The sequence below is a fragment of the Myxine glutinosa genome, chromosome 2 (assembly GCF_964187855.1).
Source record: "Myxine glutinosa chromosome 2, kmMyxGlut1.1, whole genome shotgun sequence".
NCBI lineage: Eukaryota > Metazoa > Chordata > Myxini > Myxiniformes > Myxinidae > Myxine > Myxine glutinosa.
Window position 1 is genome coordinate 133,441,603 of NC_136262.1, and position 21,666 is coordinate 133,463,268.

At 48.9% G+C, this 21,666-nt stretch overlaps 1 protein-coding gene across 3 annotated transcripts in view; it reads left to right on the forward strand.

Annotated features, from left to right (window-relative positions):
* MTHFR (methylenetetrahydrofolate reductase) overlaps window positions 1–21,666 on the forward strand; it is a 339,179-nt gene that overhangs the window by 68,694 nt on the left and 248,819 nt on the right. For all 3 annotated transcript variants that reach the window (XR_013622377.1, XM_078771682.1, XM_078771683.1), the window contains exon 2: window positions 21,012–21,108. The gene's annotated coding sequence lies outside the window, so the exon portion shown is untranslated. The remainder of the gene's footprint in view (window positions 1–21,011; window positions 21,109–21,666) is intronic.

Consider the following 21,666-nt stretch of genomic DNA (forward strand, 5'->3'; position numbering starts at 1 on the left):
AAAGATCTTCCTTATCGACTTTCTCTCTCCCACCGGAGCTCTACATAATTGAATAGAGAAAGAACCTTTGGAAAGAAAGAAAGAAGAGGAGAGGGAGGAGGAAGAAGAGCACGTCGGATCGGGGGAGAAAGGCAAAAACGAATACAGCACGTACGGTCCAAGTTTTGATGAGAAACTCGAAAGAAATAAAGAAGAGAAGAGGAGAGGAAGGAGGAAGAAGAGCGCGTCGGATCAGGGAGAAAGGCAAAAACGAACGCAGCACGTACGGTCCAGGTTTTGATGAGAAACTCGGCCTGTGTGAGCTTTTTAAAGGATTTTTGATTAATCTCTCTGAGGGCTGCCTGTTGGAGGGACAGTCGGTGCAGGAGAGATTTGGGTGGAGGAGGGTTTTCTCGGTGCACGTGGGATCGTGAGGAAGTGGGAGAGGGAGCCAGAAGCTTTTGCTCCTCATCAAGTTTCGTCTGAGCCAGCCAGAGGCAACGTGCGGCTTCATGGTCTTGAAGGAACTGCTCTAGGCATGTCATTCGTGGAGTTTGAGGACACCCACTGAGAAAGAGAAGAGTGGAGGGGAGGCGCCACCCTCGGGACAGGTGGCTGGGGCGAGGCAGCCAGGACGCCATCTGAAACAGGCCTGAATTCCCCCCCCTTCCCCTCCCTTCCCCTCCCTTCCCCTTCCCTCCTCCCCTCCTGTCCTCTCCTCCCCTCCCAGTTGAATTTTACCTTTTATTTCTTTTATATCCTGGCGAATATTTCTTTGTTATTTTGATACCCTCTCCCTCCCCTTTAGGATTAGCTGGGGATACCGGGTGGGTCATTTAACTTTAATTGTCTTGTCTGTTTTGTCTTGGTGCCTGTCTGTCTTTCAATTACTTGATCTTTGCTGCTGCATATCAGTGGGATTTATTTTCCGTATGATTGATCTTTTCCTTGGTGTTGTACCCTGTGTTTTTTTTCTCCTTGATGTTGAGTAAAGTATTTGCATTTATTCCCCTGTTTTGAATTTGCATTGCATTTCTGAATTGGCATACTGTGTGTTCAAGATTGGGGGGGGTGTAAAATTGCGTCAGCATTTGGAAAATGTTCTGAGAACGCTTGGATTCGGAAGAGGGTCAGAGAGCAGTATTCAGGATTGCAAAGCAGATAGCGAAAGAGAGGGTGAGTGTGATGGGGGTGAGTTGCTTGAAGGATGAAGTGGGACAAATCGTTGTGGACCCAGATGGAATTAAAGGAAGATGGAAAAGATATATGGAAATGCTGTTGAATACAGAGAATGAATGGGATGGCAACATAGAGAGTACCCCAGTTTTAGGACCGGCAGAGAAGATAACTGAGAAGGAAGTTGAGGAAGCGATAAAAGTAATGAAGAGTAGAAAAGCGGGAGGGTCGATGGGAGTTGTGGGAGATATGTTGAAGGCAGCAGGAAGTTAGGGTGTGAAGAGAATGACAGATCTGTAATATGGCGGTGAAAGAAGGCCGCATTCCAGTGGATTGGGAACTGAGTACCCTCGTCCATCTATACAAGGGGAAAGGTGACCCTCTAGAGTGTGGCTCATACCGAGCGATAAAGTTAATGGAGCATGGAATGAAGGTATTGGAAAGGGTGTTGGAGAGGAGGATAAGGAAGAAAGTGAAGATCGACGAAATGCAGTTTGGATTTATGCCAGGAAGAGGAACGACAGACGTGCTTTTTATTGTGAGGCAGTTGCAGGAGAAGTACATGGAGAAGAGGAAGAAGTTGTTACTTGGGTTTGTTGATCTGGAGAAAGCATTCGATAGGGTTCCACGCAAAGTATTGACATGGGCAATGAGGAAGTTAGGAGTGGAGGAATGGTTGATCAGAGTAGTGATGGCAATGTACAAAAGAGCGCGCACAGCTGTAAGGACGAAGGACGGGAACAGTGGTGAGTTTGAGGTGAAGGTGGGAGTGCATCAGGGGTCGGTACTAAGTCCACTACTATTTGTAGCTGTGATGGAGGTGCTGGCTCAGAACGTAAAGGAGGGTTTACCGTGGGAGTTGTTGTATGCAGATGATCTGGTGTTGATTGCGGAAAGTATGGATGGACTGAAGGAAAAGATGAACAAGTGGAAGGAATGTATGGAGACAAAAGGTCTGAAGGTGAAGATTGGAAAGACGAAGGTGATGGCAAGTGGTAAAGCATGTGGTGAGGTGGAAAGAACTGGGAAGTGGCCCTGTGCTGTGTGCAGGAAGGGTGTCGGAGTGAACTCCATTCAATGTACAATGTGCGCTGAGTGGGTTCATCAAAAATGTAGTGGTCTGAGAGGGTCATTAACCAGTGTGGCAGCTACATTCAAATGTAAGGTGTGCACAGAGGGAGCTGCAGATGAAGGAAATGTTGAGTTGGATCTTGGAGACGGCGTGAAGCTGGAAGGTGTGAAAACATTTTGCTTCCTCAGAGACATGCTGAATGGAGAAGGTGGATCAGACTCGGCAACGGTTGCTCGAGTGAGATGTGCATGGAAGAAGTTTCGGGAACTGAGTGGCGTGCTGATAAGGAGGGGAGTGTCGTTGAAGCTGAAGGGAAAGGTGTATGCTGCATGTGTGAGAAGTGTTATGATTTATGGGAGCGAGACATGGGTAATGAACGTGGAGCAGCAACGAAGGTTGGAAAGGGTTGAAATGCGAATGGTTCGATGGATGTGCGGAGTATCGTTGAGAGAGAGGAAGACAAATGATGAATTGCGAAAAATGATGGGAATAGAGCCTGTGATTGATGTTGTGAAGAGGAACAGGTTGAGATGGTTTGGTCATGTGTTAAGGAAGGATGAAAGTGACTGGTTGAGAAGAGTGATGGAAATGAATGTAGAAGGAAGTAGAGGACGGGGAAGACCGAGAAAGACTTGGCTAAAGAGCTGTTACCTCACCATGTAGGCGGTAGCGTGGAGCTGTTACCGTGTAGCTGTTACGTTACCATGTAGCCCTTATGTTACCGTGTAGCCGTTAGTGTTGAGCTGTTACCGTGTAGCCATAGGTGTGGAGCCGTTACCATAGAGCCGTTAGCATGGAGCTGTTACCGTGGAGCCGTTACCTCAACATGTAGGTGTTAATTTGGAGCTGTTACCATGTAGCTGTTATGTTACCATGTAGCCGTTATGTTAGTGTTGAGCTGTTACCGTGTAGTCATTAGTGTGGAACCGTTACCGTGTAGCCACTACGTTACCGTGTAACCGTTAGTGTGGAGCTGTTACCGTGTAGCTGTTACCATTCGTTGCTGTTACCGTGTTACACGTGTAGCTACCGTGTAGCCTTAGCCGCCTGCGTGGAGATGTTACCATGTAGCCGTTAGCATGGAGCCCTTACCGTGTAGCCATTGCATTACCATGTAGCCGCCAGCGTGGAGCTGTTACCGTGTAGCCATTGCGTTATTGTGTAGCCGTTAGCGTGGAGCCCTTACCGTGTAGCCATTGTGTTATAGCCATTGTGTTACCGTGTATCCGCTAGCGTGGAGCCCTTACCGTGTAGCCATTGCGTTACTGTGTATCCATTAGCGTGGAGCCGTTACCGTGTATCCGTTAGCGTGGAGCCGTTACTGAAGGAGCTGTGCTCCAACTCGAATCGAAAGAATGGACGCGACAAAAAGCTGGAATTCGTCCGAGTTTCTTTATTGCATCAAATCAACTCGGGTAAAACTGAAAAGCCCGTTTATCGGGCAGCATTATATACAAGCACTCAAATATCTCATGCCGGAGCGTTTGCCCTTAAAAGGCGCGACTGGGCGTGTCTGGGAGACCTGGGCGAGTCTTGACATGCCTGGGAACGGCGAGACTGGGTGTCGCCGGACGGGCCGGGCGTGCCTGGACATGCCCGGGAACGGCGAGACTGGGTGTCGCCGGACGGGCCGGGCGAGCCCGGGAAAGGCGAGTCCGGGCATGCCCGGGAAAGGCGAGACTGAGCTTCTCCGGGCGGTCTGGGCGAGCCCGGCACAGCGATCGCTCCGTGGTTGCGTCCTCGGCAGGTGTAAGGCGATTGTGTATGTTCCGCGGCAACCGCTACACATGCCCCCCCAGAATCGACTTGCACCGGCAGGGTCAATTTAAGGGGGGTCCTGATGACCCGGCCGAAGCGACCCCTGGAGGGTCGTGGGGGGGGGGGGGGTCCGGTGTGGGGGGAGGGGTCCGGTGTGGGGGTGGGTGGTCGAGCGGGAGGCACCGTGGACGGGGGGCGGCCTCGCCACGGAGGAAGGGCCAACCGAGGTGGTTGGTCGATGTCCACGTGCGCCGGCTTGAGGCGGAAGGGTCCATCATACGGCAGCCTGAGTGGCCCCCGGTGTGCGTCATGACGCACAAAAACGTACTCCGCTGTGCGAAGCGCTGGGGGGACGTAGGACTGGGGGTCACCGTGGTGGGACGTTGGCACGGGGGCAAACCGTCGGGCGGTCTCCTGGAGGTCCGAGCGCTGGCGAGCTGCGGACCAGGGACTGGTAACGTCGGGCACGAATTCGCCAGGGACGCATAGCGGCTGGCCGTAGACCAGCTCGGCGGTGGATGCCCGGAGGTCCTCCTTGGGGGCCGTGCGGAGGCCCAAAAGGACCCACGGTAGCCGGTCGGTCCAGCCGCCGTCCTGAAGGCCGGCCATGAGCGCGGCCTTCATGGAATGGTGGAACCGCTCGCACAACCCGTTGGCTTGGGGGTGGTAGGCCGTGGTACGGTGGAGCCTGACCCCCAGGTTGCGGGCGACCGCGGCCCACAGCTCGGAGGTGAACTGCGGCCCGCGGTCCAAAGAGATGTCCGCCGGTGCGCCGAAACGGGCGACCCAGGTGGTGATGAAAGCCTGCGCCACGTCGGCGGTGGTGGTGGAGACGAGGGGAACGGCCTCCGGCCACCTGGTGGTCCTGTCCACCATGGTGAGCAGGTGTGTGAAACCCCGTGATGGGGGGAGGGGACCCACCAGGTCCACGTTGACGTGGTCGAAATGCCGTTCGGACACGGTGAAAGGTGCCAGCGGGGCCTGGGTGTGTCGGTGGACCTTGGCCTGTTGGCAGGCCGTGCAGGTGCTGGACCAATTGTGGACATCCCGTCGAAGGCCGTGCCAGACGAATCGCGCCGACACCAGCTTCTGGGAAGCTTTCCGGCCCGGGTGGGAAAGGCCGTGGAGGGAGGCGAAGATGCGGCGTTGCCAGGTAACGGGCACGATGGGGCGAGGCTGGCCTTGGGAGACGTCGCAGAGCAGGACAGTGTCCGCGAAGGGGACGTCGGCCAGGTGGAGGCCTGTGTCCGCCGCCCGGAGGGCTTGCACCGTGGTGTCGGTGGTCTGGTCAGCCGCCATAAGCGCGAAGTCCACGCCGAGGTGGACCGCGTTTGCGCTGGCCCGAGAAAGACAGTCGGCCATGGCGTTGTCTTTGCCGGCGACGTGCCGGATGTCCGTGGTAAACTCCGACACGGCGGAGAGGTGGCGCTGCTGGCGGGCCGACCACAGCTCCGTGACTTTGGCCATTGCGTAAACCAACGGCTTGTGGTCGACGAAAGCCGTGAAGGGTCGGCCCTCCAGGAGGTGGCGGAAATGGCGAACGGCCAGGTGTAGACCGAGGAGCTCGCGGTCAAATGTGCTATATTTGAGCTCGTTCGGCCGGAGTTGCCGGCTGAAAAAAGCGAGTGGCTGCCAAACCCCGTTCACCCATTGCTCATGTACGGCGCCCACCGCGTAGTCGGAGGCATCCATGGTGAGGGCGATGGGAGCGTTGAGCACCGGGTGAGCGAGCAGTGTTGTGTCGGCGAGGGCCCGCTTTGAGCTTGTAAATGCCGCGTCCATGGCTGCGGACCAGACGACGTCGTGTTTGGCCGGCTTGCTCCGGACGGCTTCGTAGAGGGGTCGCATGAGCTGAGCAGCGCGGGGCACGAAGCGGTGATAGAAATTCACCATTCCGAGGAACTCCTGCAGGGCCTTGATGGAGCGGGGACGCGGAAACGCAGTGATGGCCTCGACCTTGGTAGGCAGCGGCACGGCCCCATTCTTGGTGATGTGGTGGCCCAAAAAATCAACGGCCATCGTGCCCAAGTGGCATTTGGCCGGGTTGACGATTAGGCCGTGCTCGCTGAGGCGCCCGAACAGTGTTCGGAGGTGGAGGAGGTGCTCGGCCCGGGAGGTGCTGGCGACGAGGATGTCGTCCAGGTAGACGAAGAGGAACGGCAGGTTGCGCAGCACGCCATCCATCAAGCGCTGAAACGCCTGAGCCGCATTCTTGAGGCCAAATGGCATTCGAAGGAATTCGAATAAGCCGAACGGCGTGATGACGGCCGTTTTTGGGACGTCGGCCGGCCTGACAGGTACTTGGTGGTATCCCCGTATCAAATCAATCTTCGAAAAAATGACCCGTCCTGCCAAACGGGCGGAGAAGTCTTGAATGTGCGGGATCGGATACCTGTCGGGGGTGGTAACGTCGTTAAGGCGGCGGTAGTCGCCACATGGGCGCCTGCCGCCCCCCGGCTGCGGTACGATGTGTAGTGGCGAAGCCCATGCGCTATCGGAGCGCCGCACGATGCTGAGGTGTTCCAAAGTGTCGAACTCGGCTTTGGCCACGGCGAGCTTGGCTGGGTCGAGGCGGCGGGCTCTGGCGTAGACCGGCGGGCCCGTGGTTGGTATGTGGTGCTCGATACCATGTCGTACCGCGACGGCCGAAAACGTCGGCCGCGTGAGGGCCGGGAACTCCGCGAGCAGGCGAGCAAACTCGTTCGCCGCCGGGAGGGCGCAATGCGCATGCTAGCTCGGTCGGCGCGGAGCTGCTCAACGTGCATGCCAGGGAGCTGAAGGTCTCGGCGTTGACGAGGCGACGCCGTTTGACGTCAACCAGCAGCCCGTGTGCGCAGAGGAAGTCGGCGCCCAGCAGAGCCATGGGCACGCTTGCGGTCACAAAAGTCCAATGAAAGCGCTGACTGCCGAAGCAGAGGGTGACGTTGCGCGGGCCGAAGGTGCGGATGGCCGATCCGTTGGCCGCCACCAAGGAGGGGCCGCAAACTGCGGACTGCCTGTCCTGATCGGAGGCGGGTATGACGCTCAGTTGGGCGCCGGTGTCACACAGGAACCGCCGTCCGGACGCTTTGTCCCTGATAAAAAAGTAAGTTGCCCGTGTGGCCGGCGCTCATGGCTGGTAATGAACGCCGGCCCGGCCGTTTACCGACTTGCCGAAAGTGCACGGGGGTCGGCATGTCCGGGCCTTTAGTCCGAACCTGGCATGGTAGTAACACCACGCCTGGTCAGGTGGAGGCTCCGGTCGTCGTGTTGGAGGCGGTCGGCGTGGCGTAGCGGCCGCCAATTGCGCCGGCAGTTCGGCCGCCGACCGTGCCGGGTGCTCGGGTGCCATGGGCGTTGCTTCGGACGGCGGCTGGCTCCAGGTCGCTGCCCCGATGCGTTGGCCTGCCAAGGAGATCTTGTCGGCTTCCCTGGCGAGGGCGCGGGGATCCGTGATCTGCGTGCTTGCCAGGGCGAGGCGTACCTGGCTAGGCAGCTGACGGAGGAACAGCTCTTGAAACAGAAAATCCGGGGCGTGCTCCTCGAGCAATGAGAGCATGTAATCCATTCGCTCGGACGGGCGCGTGTTGCCGAGCTCGGGCAGGTCGAGCAGGCGCCGTGCGCGTTCCGCCGATGAGAGGGCGAAAGCGTCGAGGAGGAGCTTCTTGATCGTGCCGTACTTCTCAGCGGCTGGCGGGTGCTGGAGGAGGCTGAGGCACGGGCCGCGGTGGCTGAGCCGAGTGCTGCTACCACGTGATGGAAGCGCGTGTCGTCGGTGGTGATGCCTCGCAGGGCGAACTGGGAGTCCGCCTGGGCGAACCAAGCCGCCGCGTGAGCCTCCCCGAAGGTAGGCAGTTTGAGGGCAACTGCCGTGTCCATGTCGGTAGGTCACCAATGAAGGAGCTGTGCTCCAACTCGAACCAAAGAATGGACGCGACAAAAAGCTGGAATTCGTCCGAGTTTCTTTATTGCATCAAATCAACTCGGGTAAAACTGAAAAGCCCGTTTATCGGGCAGCATTATATACAAGCACTCGAATATCTCATGCCGGAGCGTTTGCCCTTAAAAGGCGCGACTGGGCGTGTCCGGGAGACCTGGGCGAGTCTTGACATGCCCGGGAACGGCGAGACTGGGTGTCGCCGGACGGGTCGGACGAGCCCGGGAAAGGCGAGTCCGGGCATGCCCGGGAAAGGCGAGACTGAGCGTCTCCGGGCGGTCTGGGCAAGCCCGGCACAGCGATCGCTCCGTGGTTGCGTCCTCGGCAGGTGTAAGGCGATTGTGTATGTTCCGCGGCAACCGCTACATTACCGTGTATCCGTTAGCGTGGAGCCGTTACCGTGTATCCATTAGCATGGAGTCGTTACCGTGTAGCCGTTACCGTGTAGCCGTTACCGTGTAGCCGTTAGCGTGGAGCCGTTCTGTCGATATGGCCTAGCCTTCCGGTATGCGTTCTCACCTCCAAATCATCTAGTCTGGGTTCGGATCTCTGGCCAGGTACAAAATGTCACGTGACCCTGGTGTCTTTCGGGCATGGCGAAGCATTGGTTGGACGGATGTTAAACTCTGGGCTTACCTTCCGCCAGCATTAGTTGGTGAACGTTAAACATCACACGGTGTCCTTCACCAAGAATAGGTGAGCCAGATTGCCAGCAGCTGGAATAGGTGAGCCAGATTGCCAGCAGCCGGAATAGGTGAGCCAGATTGCCAGCAGCTGGAATAGGTGAGCCAGATTGCCAGCAGCTGGAATAGGTGAGCCAGATTGCCAGCAGCCTGAACAAATTACAAATTCATGCCTTAACTATTGCTGGGAAGGCAATGGCAAACCACCTGGTATAACTCCAGCCAAGAAACTGCCTCAACAGTACGGATGATGTCCATCAGAGCACGTGGTGCCTTCCCAGCACTCAGGTACATCAAATTGACAATTAGCGGATATGGAATTGAATGATGTTTTTCTTCACATATTTACTTGGTCATGGTCGGCGGTGCATTTTTTAGCTCACCTGGAACGAAGTTCAGGGGAGCTTAAGCGATGGCGCGTCGTCCGTCCATCAGTCCGTCCTTCAGTCAGACCGTCCTTCAGTCAGACCGTCCTTCAGTCAGACCGTCCTTCAGTCAGTCCGTCCTTCAGTCAGTCCGTCCTTCAGTCAGTCCGTCCATCAGTCAGTCCGTCCATCAGTCAGTCCGTCCATCAGTCAGTCCACCCGTCAGTCCACCCGTCAGTCCACCCGTCAGTCCACCCGTCAGTCCACCCGTCAGTCCACCCGTCAGTCCATCCGTCAGTCCATCCGTCAGTCCATCCGTCAGTCCGTCCATCAGTCAGTCCATCAGTTAGTCCGTCAGTTCATCAATCCGTCAGTCAGTCAGTCGGTCCATCCATCAGTCGGTCCATCCATCAGTCGGTCCATCCATCAGTCGGTCCATCCATCATTCGGTCCATCCATCAGTCGGTCCATCCATCAGTCGGTCCATCCATCAGTCGGTCCATCCATCAGTCGGTCCATCCATCAGTCGGTCCATCCATCAGTCGGTCCATCCATCCATCAGTCGGTCCATCCATCCATCAGTCGGTCCATCCATCAGTCCATCCATCAGTCCGTCCATCAGTCAGTCTGTCAATCCGTCAGCCCGTCCATCAGTCTGTCCATCAGTCCGTCCATCAGTCAGTCCGTCAATCCATCAGTCAGTCCGTCCGTCCGTCAGTCAGTCTGTCCGTCCATCAGTCCCTCCGTCCATCAGTCAGTCAGTCAGTCCGTCAGTCTGTCAGTCCGTCCGTCCGTCCGTCCATCCGTCCATCAGTCAGCCCGTCAGTCCGTCAGTCTGTCCATCCGTGAACACTTGAAACTTCTTTTCCGAAACCACTGATGGGATTGTGACCAAATTTGGCACAAATTCTATTTGTTGTGTTTTACTCAAGTTTGTTCACGGCATTAAAAAATATCGGGCCGTGAGGGTCTACTGGGGGGTTGCCCCCAAAAATAGGTATTTGCTTGATTCTCTGAAACTACAGACACGATTTCAATGAAACTTCACCACAACCTTCATCATCCGTGATGTACCAATGTTTGTTCAAGGCATTAGAAAGATTGGGGTCTGAGGAGGTATACAGGATGGGAGTGGGGGCGGAGGGGGGGGGGGGGGTTGGGGGGGTTGCCCCAAAATAGGTATATTTTTTGTTTGTTTGTTTGAAGTCTTGTGATTATGTTAGTATGATTCTACTTGTTGCCCTGTCTTCTGGAAACAATTCAAATTGGTTTGAAATACCTTTAGTCAGTGCAGTATTCTGTTAATTCTACCAGGTGGGTGCCAGGGGTATTGTCGCTACGTTTATAATGTTTCATTCTTATCCAAGGACAAGACACGCAAGAATTCCTTTCCGAAGGCCTTTGAGTTGCACACCCTTTTGTCTAGTTGCCATGCTCTCGCTGATTGCACTTCACATATTTCCAAAGTGTTCGTGAAAACGAACTTTGAACCAATGTAAATACTTGGTGAAGGTTAATCATTTAAGGTGCAGATATAATTCACATTTACTGATGAGGCCTGGTCAGTCCCAAACTAAGTCTCCTTTACAACATCAAAGTAGAACGGGACTCGGTAGAGCGCATACCTCCGCCAGGCTGAACAGTTTTACGTTTTGTAGCCCACTTGATTGGGACCTGAACCAAAATCTAATCAACTTGTTCTTGTCACCGAACCAACTCATCCCCCAAGTTTTGTCATAACTCGTCCACAACTATTTTAAATATCGTGTTATATATCGCTCTTCACCCGATCTCTCAGTGGTGAAGAATCACTTTAGAAAATTAAATAACTCGTATCCAAATCCATATTCAGATATTCACCAAAATCGAATCGATTAGTCCTTGTTACACACCCAACATGTCCACCAAGTTTCGTCCAAATCCGTCCATAACTTTTTGAGATATCCTGCTATGTATTGCTTTTCGCCCATCTCTCAATAGTGAAGAATCACTTAGAAATTAAATAATTATCGTATCCGAATGCATATTCAGATAGTCACCAAAATCTAATCGATTCTTCTTTGTCACACACGCAACCTGTCCACCAATTTTCGTCCGAATCTGTTTGCATGTTTTTGAGATATCTTGTTCACAAACAAACAGACAGACGGGGTGAAAACATAACCTCCATCCACTTTCGGTGGCAGAGGTAATAATGCTTATTCTTTCTCACTATCTGCCATGATCTTTCCTGGGAAAACCACATTTCCAAGCTGGCCTCCAAAGCCAGTCGCCGACTGGGCATCCTCCGTCGTGCGAAGTCCTTCCTTGGCACACCTGAGCTCCTCATCACATACAAGGCTTTCATCCGCAGCTCAATGAAGTACTGCTCTCCCCTCTGGGCTGGTGCTCCTGCCTCACACCTGGCTCGGCTTCACGCTGTTGAAACCAAAGCGTTCAGAATCATTGGAATCTCCCGCGATGAAGCTACCTCCGAGGGCCTTTCACTTACTCACCGCAGGCAGGTTGGTGGTCTTTCCGTCTTCTACCGACTCCTCTCTGGACTTGCTCCCCAAGCCCTGTCTGTGCTCTGTCCCCCCAAATACTCCTACAGCTTGCACAAGATCTGCCTGCAACCTTCTTCTGGTGAAACTGCCAAAATCAAGACTCTGTGCTCACCTTCACTCCTTCATTCCTCTTTTCTCCCGCCTCTGGAACAAACTCCCCCACTCTCTTCAATCCCACTCATCCCTCCAGGTCTTTAAAACAGCTGTTCACACCATCTCTTATCTTCCTCCATCCAAAACCTTGATCTTTTCTACCCCTGTTAATTCACCCCAGATCCACTTTTTTGAAATACCGACTTCTTTCCTCGAAGTCCTAGCAGTGTCCATGTGTTTTGTACCTCTTCCCACACCCCACCCCTTTCCCACACCTCTTCCCCCCAAGCCCTCTCCCTCCCACAGATCTCCCGATGTCCCTGCTCTCAAATTTTGTACTTGTGTGCTTCCCCCTCTCTCCCCATCTTGTCTCACGCTCCCTTTATTTCGTCTTATGTGTCCGTTTGTTTTTTTGTCATTAATGTTAGCTCTTACACGAGCCTCGAACTTGTAATACAAAAAAAAAAAAGGAAGTCGAAATTTATCTGCATGCAATCTGAATTGCTAGATCTGAATTTAAATCCTTTTGAGAGTACATGAATGGTAGTTTGGGTCTGAAACTTCATGGAAACTTTTTGTTTTTTGAGGTAAAGCAGTTTCACTTAATATTTGAGCTTCATACAACTGTAATACATTTATCATCAATGTTTGTCATCAATGTCATCCATGTCATTGATCATCAATGTCATCTATGTCATTTATCATCAATGTAACGGTCATTTATCATCAATGTTTGACATCAATGTCATCGATGTCATTTATCATCAATGTTTATCATCGATGTCATCTATGTCATTTATCATCAATGTAATCTATGTCATTTATCATCAATGTTTATCATCGATGTCATCTATGTCATTTATCATCAATGTCATCTATGTCATTTATCCTCTATGTTTGTCATCTATGTCATTCATCATCAATGTTTATCATCAATGTCATCTATGTCATTTATCATCAATGTTTATCATCAATGTCATCTATGTCATTTATCATCAATGTTTGTCATCTATGTCATTCATCATCAATCTTTATCATCAATGTCATCTGTCATTTATCATCAATGTCATCCCTGTCATTTATCATCAAATCAATGTCATCTATGTCATTTTTAATCAATGTTTGTCATCATTGTTTATCATCCATGTTCTGTCATTTATAATCAATGTTTGTCATCAATGTTTATCATCAATGTCTTGTCATTTTTCAAAAATGTTTGTCATCAATGTCATCTATGTCATTTATCATCAAATCAATGTTTATCATCAATGTTCTGTCATTTATCATCAATGTTTGTCATCAATGTCATCTATGTCATTTACCATCAAATCAATGTTTATCATCGATGTCATTTTTAATAAATGTTTGTCATCAATGTTTATCATCAATGTCATCCATGTCATTTATCATCAATGTTTATCATCAATGTCATCTATATCATTTATCATCAATGTTTGTGATCAATATTTATCATCAATGTCATCTATGTCATTTATCATCAATGTTTGTGATCAATGTTTATCATCAATGTCATCTATGTCATTTATCATCAATGTTTGTCATCAACGTCATCTGCCATTTTTCATCAATGTCATTTGTCATCAATGTTTATCATCAATGTCATCTATGTCATTTGTCATCAATGTCATCTATGTCATTTATCATCAATGTTTATCATAAATGTCATCTGTCATTTATCATCAATCTTTGTCATCAATGTCATTTATCATCAATGTTTGTCACCAATGTCATCTATGTCATTTATCATCAATGTTTGTCATCAATGTCATCTATGTCATTTATAATCAATGTTTGACATCAATATGACATTGATGTCATTTATCATCAATGTCATCCATGTCATTTATCGTTGTTTATCAACAATGTCATCTTTGTCATTTATCATGAATGGCATCATCTTAATTTCTCAGTGTAACAGTTCTCGAAGTATTTTTCACTACCAGACGCTTTTTAACAAACAATGAAGAAACAAACCAATATATTCTCTCCCCTCCCCCTCCATCCCCCCTCACCTAGATGCGTTTGTTAGTTGTAGCTTGATTTGTTTTTTCTTTGTATACAGTCGAGGCTCATGGAAGAGCTAGAACACGGAATGAAGAAGCGTTACGCCTAGGTCCCCCGTCGGTGAAGTGATGTGAGTTGACAAAGTGGAAGACGCAAGGCGGCCATCTTGGATTTTGACGTGGCGACCCAATTTTCAATAGCGTTCTTCCTTATGCGTAGATACACCCACACACCAGATTAGAAGTTAGTAGTTCGTTTATTTTTCAAGATATTTCACTCACAAGGTTCAGACATATATATGGTGGTGGCCATCTTGGATTTTGACGTGGTGACCCAATTTTCAATAGCGTTCTTCCTTATGCCTCAATACACCCACACACCGGATTAGAAGTTAGTAGTTCATTTATTTTTCAAGATATTCCGCTCACAAGGTTCAGACATTTACTTTTAAAGATATCTCGCTCACAAGGTTTAGATATGGTGACAGCCATCTTGGATTTTGACGTGGTGACCTAATTTTCAATAGGGTTCTTCCATATGTCTAGTTGCACCCACACACCAAATTAGAATTCGGTCCTTCGCTTACTTTTATAAAGATATTGCAGTGCACGCACGCACGCACGGACGCACACACGGACGGAGGGTAAAACCATAGTCCCCCTTTCGCTCTGCGGTGCGACGGGGGACAACTAGAACGGCACTGGGTAGAGAGAAATACCTCTGCCAGGCAGTGGCATTGTCAGTAATTCCTATTGGGGGGCAATATGAAAGAGCTCTAAGCTTCCCCAGCGGGCTCAGCAGAAGAGCACTGGAAGCTGTTCAAAATGAGAATAGATTTAGATATGACCTTCTGAGGTGATAGGCTAATTAACTACAAAGAATATGGAAGAATTCCCATGTTTCTGGACATGTGCCATGTTAAGGTGCATAGAGCAGTTTAATAGGTCCTTCCATGGCATGGCATTCCGATTGCAAAATAAACAAGAAAGAGCAATCAGAGATTGCAGACCCTCGCCAGGATGTGTTTTTAGTGGTTATTAAGGCTTTCATGTTAAAACAAATATTGCGGTTCACCGACGTGACCAATGACGTCATCATTATATATTTTTTCTCCACTAATTGATCCCTAGATGACCCTTAATAAATTTCATCTTGATCGGATGACGTTTTGTACTTGTCGAATTATGACATCATAATGGAGGCACCTGACATTATCATTAACATATTGTCCTGTGATTCCCCTCGGTGAAGACCGGGAAATCATGAATAGCCAAAGCGAGCGTTAATGGAGGCGTTCAATTCAATAGCGGATTTTATATCTACACGTGGGCGAAAGTAAGAAAAAGAAGCCGAAGCTTACCTGTCGCGCTCGCCGGCAGTTCCAAAGCCTCAGGAAATAAACTCAAACGGGAATACGGGTTAAAATGTACAGGGAAAATGCCGGCTTTATTCACCGGTAATACAAAATAAAACGCGCGATAATAAATAATGTCCTAAATTGGGACGTCCCCCACACCAGACGCATAACACACACGAGGGGAGAATATAACTGAAAATAACTGTGTGTGTAGTGTGTAACTTAGCTCAAACAGCTCGGGGTCTCGTCAGGGATCGTCCAACTACCATCCGAGGCCCTAGCGTCACTGCGTGGGAAACGCACTTGTTGGCGCGAAGCAGGCCTCTCCGGGCGACTTGCTCGCCCCTGGCTTGTCATGCTCCAGCAGCAAGCCGCGCTTGTACGCTCATCGCTCGCATGGAGAACCGCAGTTCCCGGGCCATGGCTCTTCCTGCAGCCTCTGTACGTCTCCGATGGTGTCTCTGAACACAGTCGGTCCGATTGCTTGCTGGAGCCCTTCATCCACGCACAACCGTCTTTCACCAGAGTCCGGAACCAAGAGGAGAGAGTTGATGGTAGAGGAAGGCGTGAGGGGAAAGCGAGGGAGAAGGCAAGAGAGAGAAAATGTCGGTCCGAGAGTTCTTTTATTGACCGTCTCATGACGTCATCTGTGCCTCTCCACCAATGCCCGCAGGCCACCACGACTGTCTTTCGCTCTCCACCAATGCCCGCAGGCCACCCTTTGACGTCATCAGCATGCCCTACCAATCAGTCCTCTGCTTCCCTCTCAGCCTTCCTTCCACCAATCCGTGGGAAGCTTCTTGCCCCACCCCTGGCCAATCACAAGTCCTTCCTTACTTCATTCTTCCCATTGCTCAACTCCCACCCAATAGTGAGTCCTTCTGGGCATGGCTCTCGGCCTGCCTGTGCTATGTGTGTGTTGCGATACAAGTTGGTGATGTAGCTGGCCGCGGTTCCATCGGCAGTGCTCCGAACTGGCTTCCGGTAAGTTTTATTGGGGGGGGGGGGGGGGGGGGTATTTAATTAGTGTACTAATGGGCCTGACTAGTGTCTGTTGCAGTGCCAAAAGAGCCAAAGGACAGATCAGAAGGTCTCGCGCACAGGGGAATTAACATAATCCCTGCACTAGTTAACACGCCCCATTCCTCGTAACGGGGACGAATATACAATTAATCCGACATTCGGGCTAAACAGGTCCCTGGCTTATGTACATCGAAGTGGTTCTTTCTACCCACGATCATCGGAGCACCTACCTATGCAGATCTACCTGAATCTATATATCACTACCCCAAAATTCATAACAATATGTTATTCCACATGGAGAGTTCTTTACAATGATCCATGTCTCAATTTTTTCTATGAGGCGCTTTCGGTGATGTGGAGGTGCAAAGCTTTTCGTTTATTCCAAGATGGCGCCCATAACACGTGACGTATGACATCATAATTATAATTATAAAATTCTACAGCAGGACCTATGGTGAAAATTTCCTTTCAGTCGGACCAACGGTTGCAGAGAAAATCATATTTATTCTGTGCGGACAAACAGACAATCAGACAAACAAACAAACAAACAAGACATATGTCGAGCATAGCACGATACTTGCAAAATCCCTAAAATAAGTTGTTGACCTCTGATGACCTCAAAAATACTTGGTGGTTCAATTCAGTGATCAGATATGCAAATCCTCTTCAAATTTCAAGTCAATTAGATGACAATTGAGGATTTTAGACATTCGGCCGATGTTGACCTTTTGAACTATGTTGACTTCAAAAATAGTTGGTTGAATTCAGCTTTTTTTTTTTCTTTTCTTTTTTGGTATACAAGATCGAGGCTCGTGAAAGAGCTAATATTAATCAAACAAAAAAAATCAAACAGACACATGAAACATATAATATGGGGAGCGGTAGACAAGATGGGGAGAGAGGGGGAAGCACACAAACAACATTTGAGAGTAGGGACATCGGGAGATCTGTGGGAGGGAGAGGGCTTGGGGGGAGGAGGCGTGGGAAGGGGGGTGGGTGGGAGAAGTATAAAACACATGGACATTGCAAGGACTTCCAGGAAAGAAGTTGCTATTTCAAAAAAGTGGATCTGGGGTGAATTAGCTGGGGTAGAAAATATCAAGGTTTTGGATGGGGGAAGATAAGAGATGGTGGTGAACAGCTGATTTAAAGACCTGGAGGGAGGAGTGGGATTGAAGAGAGTGACGGAGTTTGTTCCAGAGGCGGGAGAAAAGAGGAATGAAAGATTGAAGGTGAGCAGAGAGTCTTGATTTGTGCAGTTTAACCATGAGAGGATTGCTGTCAGATCTTGTGTGACCTGTAGGAATATTTGGGGGACAGAGCACATACAGAGCAGGGGGAGCAAGGCCGGAGAGGAGTCGGAAGAAGACAGAAAGACCACCAACCTGCCTGTGGTGAGTGAGTGAAAGGCCCTTGGAGTTAGCTTCTTCACGGGAGATTCCAATGATTCTGAACGCTTTGGTTTCAACAGCGTGAAGCCGAGCTAGGTGTGAGGCAGGAGCACCGGCCCAGAGGGGAGAATATTATTCCATTGAACTGCGGATGAAAGCCTTGTATGTGGTGAGGAGTTCAGGTGTGCCAAGGAAGGATTTCGTATGACGGAGGCTGCCCAGTCAGCGACTGGCTTTGGAAAGATCAGAAGATCAGAAGCTTGGAAATGTTGTTTTCCCAGGAAAGATCATGGCAGATAGTGAGACCCAAAAGCTTGAGTGACACAACTTCTTGGAGAGGATTGTTGAGAAAGTAGATGGGAGGGTTGTCCAGTTGGTCTTTTCGAGAGACATATAAAGAGTGTGAGATTTGTCAGGATTGAAAGACATGTTCCACTTTTTTGAACAGTCTGTGATTTTGTCCAGGTCTGCAGAGAGTGAGGAGGCTGCAGACTGCCGATCTGAGGGATGAGTGTGAGGCAGGAGCCTCACACTCATCCCTCATTGTGTGAGGCAGGAGGGTGAAGAGAACAGAAAGAGGGTGAGCTAGAGCGGCAGAGCAGGATTTTAGGACCCGTGGGCTGATACCGTCTGGTCCAGTTGCAGAATCAGAGTCGAGCTTTGACAAAAACTTCTCCACCTTGTCAGAAGAGAAGGACACAGAGTCCAGGAGCAGTTGGGTTCGACTGGGTAATGTGGGTACAGATAGAGATGGGTTTGGGACACAAGATTTTAAGGCAAACGCAGGGTTGAGGCATTCTCCTTGCTCATGTGCAATGTCAACTGTGTAGCCATTTGAGGTAAGGGAGGGGATGGAGGGGGAACAAACACCAGAAACATATTTGACCAGACGCCACCAGGATTTGTAGGAAGGAGACAGGTTTGAGAGTTTATTCTTGAGTGTGGAGAGATAGTGCTTCCTGGCACTCCTGAGGGTAGACACACACTTATTTCGTGCTTGGTGGAAGGAACTGAGATTGCCTTCAGTTGGATTTGCCTTCCAAGAGGCAAAGGCAGGTTGTTTCAGGGCAACTGCCTCACCACAAGATTCAGTGTACCATGGACGGGAGGAAGGGTATGACAACTGAAGACGAGATGGGAAAAATCTGTGCATGAGAGAGATCAATTTACTTTGGAAGAATTCCCAGGAAGAGTTGATGTCAGAGGCAGTAGAGATGGGAGACCAGTCCAGATGATTGATGTCTGCTTGCAGCCCCTGCCAGTCGGCCTGAGTGAAATGCCAGACTCGTCGATGCTGAGGAGGCTCTCTGAGAATGGCTAGAGATATATCCACTTTAACAAGCACATGATAACAAGTGTCGACATGTGCAAATCCTCTTAAAATTTCAAGTCAATCAGATGAAAATTGAGGATTTTAGAAATTTCACCTTTGTTGACCTTTTGGCCTATGTTGACATATTGGCCTTTTGACCCAAAAAATAATAGGCTTCTTGTTTATGACCAACACCACCATTTGTTGAAGTTTGGTGAAGATCGGTTTGAAAATTGTGACCTGTAGACGACTGACATACAGGCAGCCAGACAGGCAGTCAGTCAGACAGCCAGACAGACAGACAGCCAGATAGCCAGACAGACAGTCAGGCAGCCAGACAGACAGCCAGACAGCCAGATAGACAGAATATCGCACAAGACCAACCAATATACTTGGAAAAAATCTTTGATTTTCGCAAGTAACAAGAAATATATCGTGCATAGAAGGATAGCACGATACTTGCAAGGTCCCTAATATAAGTTGTTGACCTTTGGCTTATATCGACCTTTTGGCCTCAAAAATACTTGGTGGTTGAATTCATTGATCAGATATGCAAATCCTCTTCAGATTTCAAGTCAATCGGATGAAAATTGAGGATTTTAGAAATTTAACCTAAGTTGTTGACCTTCTGGCATAATATGCTGACCTAAAATATTGGTGGTTGAATTCAGTGACCTGGTGTGCAAATCCTCTTCAAATCTCGTCAATCAGTTGAAAATTGACAATTTTAGAAATTTGGCGTATGTTGACTTTTTCACGTTTAGACCTCAAAAATAATTGGTGGTTGAATTAAATTACCGTTTCTGAAAATCCTGTTTAAATTACAATTCGTCGGATGAAAATTTTAGAAATTAGATTAGATTTTAGAATTGGATTTTAGAAACTTCACCTAAGTTGTTGACCTTTGGCCTAGGTTGACCTTTTGGCCAAAGTTGACTTCAAAAATAATTGGTGGTTGAATTCAGTAACCGGATTTTGAAATCCTCTTCAGATTTCAGGTCAATTGAATGTTGACCTTTTGACCTCAAAATCAATGGACTTCTACCTTATGACCAACTCTACCATTTGGTGAAGTTTCGTAAAGATCAGTTTAAAATTGCGACCTGTAGGCAATTGACATACAAACAGACGGACAGGATAACGGACAGGATAACAGACAGGATAACAGACAGGATAACAGACAGGATAACAGACAGGATAACAGACAGCCAAACAGACAGCCAAACAGACAGGATAACAGGCAGGATAACAGATAGCCAAACAGACAGGATAACAGACAGCCAAACAGACAGGATAACAGACAGCCAAACAGACAGGATAACAGACAGGATAACAGACAGGATAACAGGCAGGATAACAGATAGCCAAACAGTCAGGATAACAGACAGCCAAACAGACAGCCAAACAGACAGCCAAACAGACAGCCAAACAGACAGCCAAACAGACAGCCAAACAGACAGCCAAACAGACAGCCAAACAGACAGGATAACAGGCAGGATAGCAGGCAGGATAACAGGTAGGATAACAGGCAGGATAACAGGCAGGATAATGCACAAGAACAGCCAATATACTTGAAACAATATTCGATGTAACAAACAGACAAATAGACAGGGGTGAAACATACTCAACTAAAACTTGGTACAGGGTTTCTTTATGATAATCTACAGAACACGTTTTCAGTTATTCGCTTTTGAACCTAGAAAACATCACATCGGTAGGGTAAGGCACATTGTATTACAAAGCAATTGTCGCTCTTGTTTGTTTTGTTCTAGCTCTTACCTCCTCTATAGTAGGTTTATGGCAATTACAACTTGTGTTCATTCGTTTTATGCTGCTTTGTCATAAATGAGTGAGTGTCATGAGGTGACGCAGAGGTTCCAGTAATGCTTGACAATGGACGTGTGAACACGAAATGAAAAAGATTTCCTTTGCTGCATCATTTTGTCTTGCTGATTGACTCTGCAGATCGAGATTAGGTCATAATGGTGGATGGCAGTGACACATAGACATCTCCATGGAGATAGAGATCAGGTCACAATGGTGGATTGCAGCGATGCATAGACATCTCCATGGAGATAGCCGCAATATAGTCCTGAGCCACAATTGTTTTTTGTTCCTTGACCAAATTAATCACAGGGCTTCCACCGTTCAGGACATGTGATAGCTGTACACAATTTGTTCATACAAATAAGACACATCAGGTTTTGAGCAGTTTCCATTCCAAGATTTTCTTGTATTGCCATGTTTCGAATATCTCCAAACGTTTCCATCATGGAGTTGCCCGTGTAAAAGTTTTGTCTTCGCACCGCCCCCAGACACACCCTTGACCAGTGAAGTCACTACTTTCCCACAACCGAGAAAAACAAACTGGCAACTTCAACAACCTGGAAAGCCCAAAGAGAAAGGAAACAGGTTAGTGGAACACCGCGACCACACTCCTTCTCTCATGCTTTGTTAATGCACACACACTCTGGATACAATGTTGCATGCAACTATATCCAACAACACATCCAACCATGTTGCATCCAACTATATCCAACAATGTTGCATGCAACTATATCCAACAATGTTGCATGCAACTATATCCAACAATGTTGCATCCAACTATATCCAACAATGTTGCATCCAACTATATCCAACAATGTTGCATCCAACTATATCCAAAAATGTTGCATGCAACTATATCCAACAACACATCCAACAATGTTGTACCAACTATATCCAACAATGTTGCATGCAACTATATCCAACAACACATCCAACAATGTTGTACCAACTATATCCAACAATGTTGCATGCAACTATATCCAACAACACATCCAACAATGTTGTACCAACTATATCCAACAATGTTGCATGCAACTATATCCAACAACACATCCAACAATGTTGTACCAACTACATCCAACAATGTTGCATGCAACTATATCCAATAATGTTGCATGCAACTATATCCAATAATGTTGCATG